The sequence below is a fragment of the Panthera onca genome, chromosome X (assembly GCF_046562875.1).
Source record: "Panthera onca isolate mPanOnc1 chromosome X, mPanOnc1 haplotype 2, whole genome shotgun sequence".
NCBI lineage: Eukaryota > Metazoa > Chordata > Mammalia > Carnivora > Felidae > Panthera > Panthera onca.
In genome coordinates, this window is record NC_138357.1 from 61,911,079 (window position 1) to 61,923,409 (window position 12,331).

The window sequence follows — 12,331 nt, forward strand, 5'->3', positions numbered from 1 at the left end:
TTACCTTTGAATGTTTTTATCTCTCCTTCATTTTTGAAGGGTAGCTTTGATGGTTATGATATTCTTGGTTGGCAAGATATTTTTTAGTAGTTTAAGTATATTATCCCATACCCTTCTTATCTGCATGGTTTCTGCTGAGAAATGTGCTGATTTTCTTATGGAAGTTCTGTTATATGGGACAAATCATTCTTATGTTGTTTTCAAAATTCTCTCTTTGGGTTTCTCATTTTACAATTTAATTACAATTTGCTTTGTAAAGATCTTTTTAGTTGCAACCTATTTACATAATTTCGATATTCATGAATTGGGATGTCCATTTCCCTGCCAAAATTTGGGAAGTTTTTTATGCATTATTTCTTTGAATAAGTTTTCTTCCCTTTTATCACTCTTCTCTCCTTCTGGTACTCTCATCACACATATATTGTGTGTTTTTAAAAAACTTTTATAAATCTACAATAAGGCAACTTTAATAAATGAATATAAACATGAGTAGATATTTCTTCACAAAAAAATATGCAAATTTCCCAAAAGCACATGAAATGAAACTCAATGTCACTAGTCTTTAGCTACGTGCAAATCAAAACCACAATGTGATACCACTTCACACTCCTTCAGACAGTTATATAAAGTGGAAATAAATCAAGCGTTGGCAAGTATGTGAATAAATTTGAACAACTGTAATTATACTGCTGTTGAAACTGTCCTTTGAATTTTTTAATTCAGTCATTCTTCAACTCTAGGGTATTGATTTGGTTTTGTTTTATGGTTTCCATTTCTTTGTTGATCCTCTCCATTTATTCATCTATTGTTTACCTGATTTTGTTTAGTTGTCTGTGTTCTTTTCTATCTTACTGAGTTTCTTTAAGATTATTAGTTTTAATTCTTTGTCAGGCAGTTCACTGATCTTTTATTTAAAGTCAGTTACTGAAACTTTATTAATTTCCATTCATGGTGTTGTTTTCCTGAATTTTTATACTTCTTAAATCTTTTCACTAGTGAATTTACATTTTACAGTAACAGTCACCTCTTGTTGTCTCCACAGGCTGACATCTGCAGGGGAAGGCCTTCAGCAGGTAGCTTGGTCTGGAATTCTAGGAGGGCCTGTTGGTAGCATCTGTGAATGGAAGGGGTTTTCTGCTGTTGTACATGGGTGAATACATTCTTCCAAAATCTTTGGGATCCACAGTCAGATAATGCCTATAATTTTATTGTTGAATATGAACCATTAGTGAGTCTCTGTGGTTGGTTCAGGCTTATAGTCAACTGATTTTTAATAAGGGTGCCAAAACATTCAGTGAGGGAAAAAAGTAGTCTTTTCAATAAGTGGTACTTGTAAACAAACATATACACATAAAAAGAATAAAGGACCTCTACCTCATATCATATACAAAAATTAATTATAAATGGATCAATGACCTAAACACAGCAGGTAAATCTGTACAACTCTGATGAGAAAACATAGGGGAAAATCTTCATGGCCCTGAATTTGGCAGTAAGAGTTTACATATGACACTGAAAGCAAGAGCAACAAAAATAAATGGATAAATTTAAGTTCAAATTTAAAATGTCAAAAAACATTATCAAGAAAGTAAAATGAAAACCTACATAATGTGAGAAACTATCTACAAATCATATGTCTATTAAGAATCTAGTATCTATAATATATTTTAAAAAACTTTTATAAATCTACAATAAGGCAACTTTAATAAATGAATATAAACATGAGTAGATATTTCTTCACAAAAAAATATGCAAATTTCCCAAAAGCACATGAAATGAAACTCAATGTCACTAGTCTTTAGCTACATGCAAATCAAAACCACAATGTAATACCACTTCACACTCCTTCAGACAGTTATATAAAGTGGAAATAAAGCAAGCGTTGGCAAGTATGTGAATAAATTTGAACAACTGTAATTATACTACTTGTGGAAATGTAAAATACTTCACTTGCTTTGATAAAGTGATCCTTAAAATTAAGCAGAGTTATCACATAGCAATTTCACTCAAAGGTTTATGACTTCCAAAATTAAAAACAGGTACTTTAAAAAGTACGTAAATACACATACACACATAAACATTATTTTCAATATCCAAAATGTGCAATTACTACTATACATCATGTGTGAATGAATAAACATGGTGATATATATTACGTTTTATTATCTTATATAAGGGAATATCATTTTACTACAAAATGGAATGCATGATACAATGTGGATCAAACTCTAATACATTGTATTAAATGAAAAATGTCTGGCATACCAGGTCACATATTTTATGATTTCACTTGAATGAAATACCTAGAATAGATAAGTTCACAGATAAGTAATACGGGTAGGTGTTTTTTCTACTTTGTGGTAGAGATATGGGGAAAGGAAATAAAGAGAAACTACTTAGTAAGGAGTTTTAGTTCAAAATGATGAAAATATTTTGAAACTAAATAGAAGTTGTGTTTATACAAGAATGTGGCATAGCTACATGTGAAAGGATGAAACTGGACCACATTCTTATATCAAACACAAAAATGTACTCAAAATGTGAGACCTGAAAACATAAAACCCTTAGAAGACAAATGGTCAGTAATTTCTCTGACATTGGCTGTGGTTGGCTTTCTATATATATATCTCCTAAGGCGAGGAACAAAAGCAAACTTGTAGTGTACATAGCATAGTTTAAACACTTGGCAAATCACTACGCCAGACACCTGAAACTAATGTAACACCATATGTCAACTGTACTCAAATAAAGAATAATAAACTATTGAGACTACATCCAAATAAAAAGCTTCTGCACAGCAAAGAATGCCTTCAACAAAACAAAAGGCAACCTACTGAATTGGAGAAGATGTTTGCAAATGATATATCCAATAAGGAGTTAATATCTAAAATATGTAAGGAACTTATACCACTCAAAACACACACGAAAAAAAAAATAACCCAATTAAAAATTGTCAGAGGACCCGAATAGATACTTTTGGCCATACAGATGGACAAAGACACATAAAAAGATGCTCAGTGTCACTAATCATCAGGGAAGTGCAAATCTAAACCACAGTGAGATATCATCTCATACTTGGCAGAATGGCTACCATAAAAAAGATCAGGAATGAGTGTTGGCAAGGACGTGGTAAAAAAGAAACTTTCATGCACTGTTGCTGGGATTGTAAATTTGTATAGCCACTGTGAAAAATATTATGGACATTCCTAAGAAATGAAAAATAAAAATACCATATGATCCAGTAATTCTACTACTGGGTATTTACACAAAGAAAATGAAAACACTAATTTGGAAAGATATATGTGCCCCTATGCAGCATTATTTATAATAGTTAAGATATGAAAGCAGTTCAAGTGTCCATTAATAAATGAATGAAAAAAAGAAGATAGATGATTGATAGATAGATAGATGATAGATGTAAAATCGAATATTACTGAGCCACAAAATATAATGTAATCTAGCCATTTGTGCCAACATGAATGGACCTAGCAGGCATTGTGCTAAGCCAAATATGTCATACAGAAAAAAAGATAAATACCATGTAATTTCTGTCATATGTAGAATCTAAACTTTCCATCATATGTGGAATCTAAACAACAAAACAATGAATAAACCTATTGAAAAGCAGAATCAGACCTATAAATATAGAGAACAAACTGATGATTTCCACAGGTGAGAGTATAGAAGCATGGGCAAAATGGGTAAAGGAGAGGGGGAGCTACAGGCTTCCATTTATGGAATAAATAAGTCAAGGAATTAAGGGTATAGCCGAAGGAATATAGACAATGGCATTATAATAACATCACATAGTTACAGATGGTACCTACACTTGTGTTGAGCATAATGTAACATACAGAATTGTTGAATCAGTTTGTATAACTGATACCAATATATTATTGTGTGTCATCTATGCTCAAATTTAAAAAAATGCTAATAAACTTTTTTAAACAGATAAGTGTATTTTATGTGAATTTTCTGTTAAATTAATTTTTAAACATCATGATAGATGGGGCTTCTGGGTGGCTCAGTCGGTTAAGTGTCCGACTTCGGCTCAGGTCATGATCTCTTGGTTTGTGGGTTCAAGCCCTGCTGTCAGGCTCTGTGCTGACAACTCAAAGCCTGGAGCCTGCTTTGGATTCTGTGTATCCCTCTCCCTCTGCCATTCCCCCATTTGTGTTCTGTCTCTCTAAAATGAATAAACGTTATTTTTCCATTTTTTGTGTCTTCTTCAATTTCTTTCATAAGCTTTCTATAGTTTTCAATGCATAGATTTTCACCTCTTCGGTTAGATTTATTCCTCGGTATTTTATGTTTTTTGGTGCAATTGTAAATGGATTGATTTCTCTTTCTGTTGCTTCATTATTGGTGTATAGGAATGCAACTAATTCTTGTGCATTGATATTATATCCTGCAACTTTGTCAATACTACCCAAAGCGATCTACATATTCAATGTAATCCCTATCAAAATAACACCAGAATTCATCACAGAGCTAGAACAAATAATCCTAAAATTTGCGTGGAACCAGGAAAGACCTTGAGTAGCAAAAGCAATCTTGAAAAAGAAAACTGAAGCTGGAGGTATCACAATCCCGGACTTCAAGCTGTATTACAAAGCTATAATCATGAAGACAGTATGGTACTGTCACAAAAACAGACCCTCAGATAAATGGAACAGAATAGAGAACTCAAAAATACACCCATAAATATGTGGCCAACCAAACTTTGACAAAGCAGGAAAGAATATCCAATGGAATAAAGACAGTCTCTTCAGCAAGTGGTGCTGGGAATACTGGACAGCGACATGCAGAAGAATGAACCTGGACCATTTTCCTACACCATACACAAAAATAAACTCAAAATGGACGAAAGACCTAAACATAAGACAGGAAGCCATCAAAATCCTCGAGAAGAAAGCAGGCAAAAACCTCTTTGACCTGACCTGCAGCAACTTCTTACTCAACATGTCTCTGGAGGCAAGGGAAATAAAAGCAAAAATGAACTACTGGGACCTCATCAGCATAAAAAGCTTCTGTGCAGCAAAGGAAACAATCAGCAAAACTAAAATAGTTTCTCCCATTCCGGGAGAATGGGAGAATATATTTGCAAATGACATATCAGATAAAGGGCTAGTATCCAAAATCTATAAAGACCTTATCAAACTCAACACCCAAAAAACAAACAATCCAGTGAAGAAATGGGCAGAAGACATGAATAGACACTTCTCCAAAGAAGATAGCCAGATGGCCAAGTGACCCATGAAAAAATGCTCAACATCACTCATTATCAGGGAAATACAAATGAAAACCACAATGAGGTACCACCTCACACTTGTTAGAATGGCTAACATTAACAACACAGGCAACAACAGATATTGGTGAGGATGCGGAGAAAGAGGATCTCTTTTGCATTGTTGGTGGGAATGAAAACTGGTGCAGCCGCTCTGGAAAACAATATGGAGGTTCCTCAAAAAACTGAAAATAGAACTACCCTACCACCAAGCAATTGCACTACTAGGTATTTATCTAAGGGATACAGGTACGTTGTTTCAAAGGGGCACATGCACCCCAATATTTATAGCAGCACTATCAACAGTAGCCAATGTATGGAAAGAGTCCACATGTCCATTGATGGATGAATGGATAAAGAAAATGTGGTATATATATACAATGAAGTATTACTCAGCAATTAAAAAGAATGAAACCTTGCCATTTGCAACTACATGGATGGAGCTACATGGTATTATGCTGAGCAAAATTAGTCAGAGAAAGACAAATATTGTATGACTTCACCCATGCGAGGAATTTAAGATACAAAACAGATGAACATAAAGGAAGGGAAAAAACAATATAAAAACAGAGAGAGGGTCAAAAGATAAGAGACTCTTAAATATGGAGAACAAATAGAGGGTTGCTGGAGGGGTTTTGAGACCGGGGATGGGCTAAATGGGTAAGAGTCATTAAGGAATCTACTCTTGAAATCATTGTTGCAGTATATACTAACTAACTTGGATGTAAATTAACAAATAAAATAATAAATAATAAATAGAAAAAATAAAAAACAATAAAATGAATAAACCTTAAAATATTGATAAAATAACACATCATGATACATGAGAGCAACATAAAGAGATATATCAACTAAATGATAACTTGGATGGGACTTAAAACTGAAAATGGACATTAGGTGAGAATTAAGGAAATCTAAATAAACTATGTATTTTATTTAATAATAAGAACTGGAGGGTAGTTGATATTATATGAAAAATATATTAGTTCTTGAGGAAGTATAAGATTACAAGAATTATATATTTAAAGTGAATTCCCAAGTTACAAAAGTAAATTTCATTGTTTAGGATGGACATGTAAGCTGACAAACTTTTAGAGGTAACAATAAAAATAATGGTGATAATAATTATTTGTGTAGTATATTATAAAAGTGATTGTCATGTTTTTCTTCACATCTAAGTGCCCGACACATGGTATATACTTAATAAATATTTGATTAATGAATGAATGCTTTGATTGTGGTCTTTTCTATGTATTAAAAAAAGATCAAAAAAGAGTCAAAATAATATTTTTGACAGTCTTTTTAAGTAATGTAGATTGATTGCACAGCTGGTTCATTTGACTGCCTAGGGATCAAACAGTAAGTTGAGAAAAAGGAAAACAGTAATTTCCACTGAAAAACAACTGATTTGATGACCCTGTCTATTCACAGTCTAGCTTTCTAAATATTCAGTCTATGAAACTTAATGCAGAACTAACAAATGTCAAATGAGGTTTCAACTTTAACTAGAAGGATAAAAGAAAGGCTTTTTTGAAAAATATGTATAATATGATTCCATTTGTGCAGATATAAGTATATACATATGTGTGTTTGTAGCAGCCTAGTAAAATTTATAAAGGTTATTGTAATTTCCTCAAGGGTGTGGGACTATAATGAAGGTAAAGTTTATTTTAATTTTCTATCCGTCTAAAACGTGGGATTTTTAAAAATTATTGGCATAATTTACATTATAGTTTTCAATATTACTAAAATATATGTGCCATATGAGAGACTCTTTCAGTTCTTGTGAAATGGGTATGCTGTGCTTCACTCTCCATAGACTCCATAAAATCTACATCTTTGAATGAAGCTTTTGAACATTATTTTTCTTCTTTGCATCTCTGCTAAGCTTTTGAACTACTTAGAGATTAAAGTTTCAGCACATCTCATAATTATAGCCAAATATGCCTTAATTTTTTTCTGACTTTAAATTTCATTGAATTTATTTTTATAATAATTTACACATAATTCTGATTTGGGTTAAAAACTGACTACTCCATCTGAAAGTAAAAAATCAAACAAGGCATAATCTTTTCCATGTGAAAACTTTGCACGTAAGAGCACTCTATCTATAAAGTACCTTCCTATGTTAATTAAATATGCTTCACATGAAGATTGCCCAGATATACATGGTACAGTTTACTCAACTCTTAGACATGCAATGGTCAGCCTTCTATTAATATGCTTTTCAGGAAGGCTGAAATGAAAGAAATAAAGTATTGACTTCTCATCAACAATGTTACACATGATTCTAACACTAGAATTACTTATTTTAAAATTGTATTATTGAGTTGTTTGTAAGGCCCCAGTACTTTGATCTGTGTGGCAGAGAACCATTAAAAATTACTAATAATGAGGAAGAAATCTTATATTGAAATTGTAATTTTCTCCCAACTGAATTTCCTGCCTCCATCCCCTTTTTCATTCTTCCACACTGTGGCTTAACTTAAGGCTATAGTGAGTTATCTTTCTAAATACAATTCAGGAAACATACTAGTGGGCAATGACCTGCCCAGCTTGTCTGTGACTAGGGGCTTCCCAGGATATGGGATTGTCTGTGCTAAAATCAGAATAGTCGCTGGCCAAATAGGACCATCTGTTTTGTTTGTTTGTTTTTACCCTAGTTTATGTCTTCTCACAATTCTTGGGCGGCTTTATCCCAGGATACAAGACCTTTCACTATATGATCCATGCTTAGCTTCTCTGTTTATAATAGTGTTGTTGTTGTTGTTGTTGTTGTTTCTGACATTTACACTCTAGCTATACCATATTTCTATATTGCTTCTTTCTATATTACTTCTAAAATCCTGCAGCAAACTTTTTTCATAATATTTTCATATACCAATATTATTTCTCCCATCAGCGATCACTTCACCTTTTTCTTCACCTGGAGAATTTACAATATTCAACTTTATCTTTCTAATCTATGATGATTTCTCTAAATCTCATTACACTTTTCTCTCCTGATAGGGCTCTCTCAGTAGCCTCTGTGTGTATCCATTAAAACCTATGACATTGTTTATTTATCTGTTTGCAATACTGTCTTGCCTACTAGATTGTGATGTCAAGAGATGCAAGGATCCTGTTATCTACGTGAGCAACTGCAATATATGACACAGAGTTAGCATTCAATGTCAAATTAATTATTTAATGTTAATGAATACTCTATTGTACTATATACACCAATAACTACTAAACAAGCAACGACTAGTATGGCTATAGTTACTACGGTTAATTAAAAAAAAAGTCTAAGGCTAAATGCCAGCCATCAAAGAATATACAATCTTAAATTAAACAGGGATTCTCCAATAGAAGTTTATGTTAAAAGAGAATGAACAAATATATTTTATATTGCTGGCATAATTTTTTAAAATCTTTTAATTTATGATCATTGCAGATTAACATGCCTCTGTAATCAATAATACAGAGAGATCCTCTCTTTTGCTCATTTACATTCATGTGCAGATTTTTGTGTGAATCTGTTCATTTCTATGGGATAAATGTGAAAGAGTACAGTTGCTGCCTCATTTGAGATTTTTATGCTTAGTTTTAATATAAACTTCTCAACTGGTTTCCAAAGTGGTGGATTCAAAATAAAATGTATCATTTTACCTTCTCACCAGCATTCTATGAATGGTACTATTTCTCAACAACCATGAAAATATTTGATATTGCCACATTTTTTTTATTTATCCAATTTGAAAGGTGTATAGTAATATGGCATTGTGATTTTAATTGGCATCCTTTTATGGTTACTGATGCAGAACATTTTTAAAGAAATTTTTAAGGTTTAAGTAGACTTATTTTTACAAGGAGGACCCTACTGAGCAGAACCTTATAGACCAATATATGTGGTCCCAGGATGTCACCACGGATAAACTGAGAGGTCATGATTGCAGAGGAGGTCACTGTAATTGAAGGACATGATCCAGGGAAAGCTGGTCAAGAATGCAGCAGACATGATCAAGACAGGCTGGGGGTGGTCAAGTCACAGGGTAAGGGACAGGACAAACCCCTTCACTTCCACTTCTTGTAGTTCTCTAGATGTGACAGTACCCAGCCCAATGGTAAGAGGAAACACAGAAAGCAGGGAGGTGAGCCCAATGGCTATAAATCATGGTCCCAAGCTCTTCCTATGGCAGCATGGAATGGATCTGGGCACCCAGCATTGGGAGCTGCTGGATAAATCCTGTCAGGACACTCAGCAGCAGTGGTGTCAGCATGGACATGACCTCATGGAATAACTGCAGATAGTCGATGTAAAACATTTTAAAATGTGCTTATTTTGCATCTGCATAAAAACAAATGAAGGCAGTGTATGACTCCATGGTAATGACAAAAATATAGTCAAATTTTGTTTCTATAATATGGTAATAGTGGTACATAATGCATTTACAACTTTGTAATTTCAAAGTTAAAAAACAAATGTGGTAAAAATAGCCATAAATACAATAATCTGTTATTAGTTATACAATATAAAATTACATGAATTATAACACCAATAATCTTAAATGTGAGGAGGAACAAAAATAAAAGTATAAAACTTAAGAATTCTATTGAAGTTAAGTTATTAAGTTAAAAAACGATGTTGTGATATTAAAATGCTTTATATAAGCTTCATGATAAGACAAATTGTACTACAAGACAATTTGTAGTAATTACACAAAATAGCATGATAGAGAAGTCAAAGTGTATTGGTACCATAAGACATCAAAACACACACACAAAAGACAGCAGGATGAGAAACAAAGAACAATGGATATATGAAAAAAACAGAAAGCAAATCACAAATGGCAATAAGCATTAACAGATAATAATTACTTCAAATGAAAATAAATTAAATTCTCCAACCAAAAGACAGAATGTTTGAATGGGTAGAAAAACAAAATTCAGTGGTATGCTGCCTACAAGCTAATCACTTTAGCCTTAAAAACATACATAGACTGACAGTGAAGAGATGAAAAAAATTCAAGCAAATGGTAACACAAAAGTAGCTATATATAGTAATTATATGTATATAGCACATACATATATAGTAATTATAAATATGTATGTGCCCAACATAGGAGCATTTAAAGACATAAAGCAAAAAATAACAGAGTTAAAAGGAGACATAAATAATTAAATAATAGTTGGGGACTTTAATACCCCACTCTCAACAATGGATAGGTAATTCAGACAGATAATCAATAAGGAAACAGTAGATTTGAACAATGCTATATGCCATATGAACCTAACAGACATATACAGAACATTTTGTTCATCAAGAGCAGAAGGCACATTCTTCCCACATGCACAGGGAACGTTTTCTAGGATAAACCATATGTTAGTCCAAGTCTAAACAATTTCAAGAAGATTGAAATTTTATCAAGTATCTTCTCTGACTATAAAATAAAAAAAGTATCTTTAGACAAATGAAAATGAAAACACAATATACCAAAACATGTGGCATACACCAAAAGAATTACAAAGAGGGATGTTAATAGTAATAAAAACCTACTTTAAGAAGCAAGAAAAATCACAAATAATTTAATTCTACACCTTGAGGGACTAGAAAGAAAAAAATAAATGGAGCTCAAAGCCAACAGAAAGAAGAATATATAAAGGTTTGAGCAGACATAAATGAAATAGAGAACAGGAAATAGAAAATACTAAACTAAGAGTTGGTTCTTTGAAAAAACAAACAAAATTCAGAAAGCTTTATTTAGATAAACCAAGAAAAAAAGAAGAGTACCAAATTAATAAAATTAGAAATGAAAAAGAGACATTACAACTGATACCACAGAAATACAAAGAATCATAAGAGGCTACTATGAATAACTGTACACCAAGAAACTGAACAATTTAGAAGATTTCTAAGAATTTTTGTTTCTAAGAAAATTTGTTTCTAAGAAAATTTCTTAGAAACATACAAACTACCAAGACTGAATCAGGAAGATACAGAAAATATAAATACACCAATTACTATCAATGACATTTTTACAGAAAAATATTGACTAGTTTTATTATAAAATATCTTAACATCAGCAAAATAGTAGAATAATGTTTAAAAGTTAAAAATCCAGCAAAACTAGTAATGACATTGAATTAGTAACCAAAATTTTCCCCCTAAAGAAAAGTCCAGTACAAGTGGGTTTCATTGGTGAGTTTTAACAAACATTTAAAGCATCGAGGCCAATCTTTCTCAAGCTCTTTCCCCAAATTAAAGAGAAGGAAATACTCCAAACTTCATTTTATGAAGCCAGCATCACCCTGATACCAAAGCCAGAAAACAAAACTACGAGTGAAGAAAACTACACACTAAAATCTCTGAAAAATATAGATGCAAATGTTTTTAAAGCTTATTTATTTGTTGGGGGGGCAGAAGGAGAAGGAGAAAGAGAGATTCCCAAGCAGGCTCTGCACCATAAGCATGAAGCATGATGCAGAGCTCAAACTCACAAACAATGAGATCACGACCTGAGCTGAAATCAAGAGTTGGATGATTAACCGTTTGTGTTACACAGGCACCCCTAGATGCAAAAATTATAATAAAATACTAAAAAAACAAATTCAACAGTACGTTAAAAGGATCATTCACCATTATCAAGTGAGATTTACATCTGAGATGCAAGGATGGTTCAATATATGGAAATAAATCAATGTGGCATCTCACATTAATAAGATGAGAGTAAATAGCATATTATCATCTTCATGCAGAAAAAACAATTGGCAAAGTTTGACTTACATTAATGTTAAAATTCTTGATAAATAAAAAAAATAAAATAAAATAAAATTCTTGATACGTTAGGTATAAAATATGTCAATACAATAACTGTCACATATAGTGAGACCTTAGATTATATCATATTTACTTGTGAAACTTTAAAAGGTTTCCCTTTTAGATTAAGAATAAGACCAGCGTTTCCACTCTCACCTTTCTTATTCAACATAGTATTGAAAATCCTTGCTACAACACTCAGCTGAGAAAAGGTAATGAAAGAAATCAGAATTGGAAAAGAAAAA

At 32.4% G+C, this 12,331-nt stretch overlaps 1 pseudogene; it reads left to right on the forward strand.

The window, feature by feature from the left end:
• Positions 1 to 9,570, forward strand: part of LOC145713762 (small ribosomal subunit protein uS2B pseudogene) — a 25,092-nt pseudogene extending 15,522 nt beyond the window's left edge.
• The last annotated feature ends 2,761 nt before the right edge of the window (positions 9,571 to 12,331 follow it).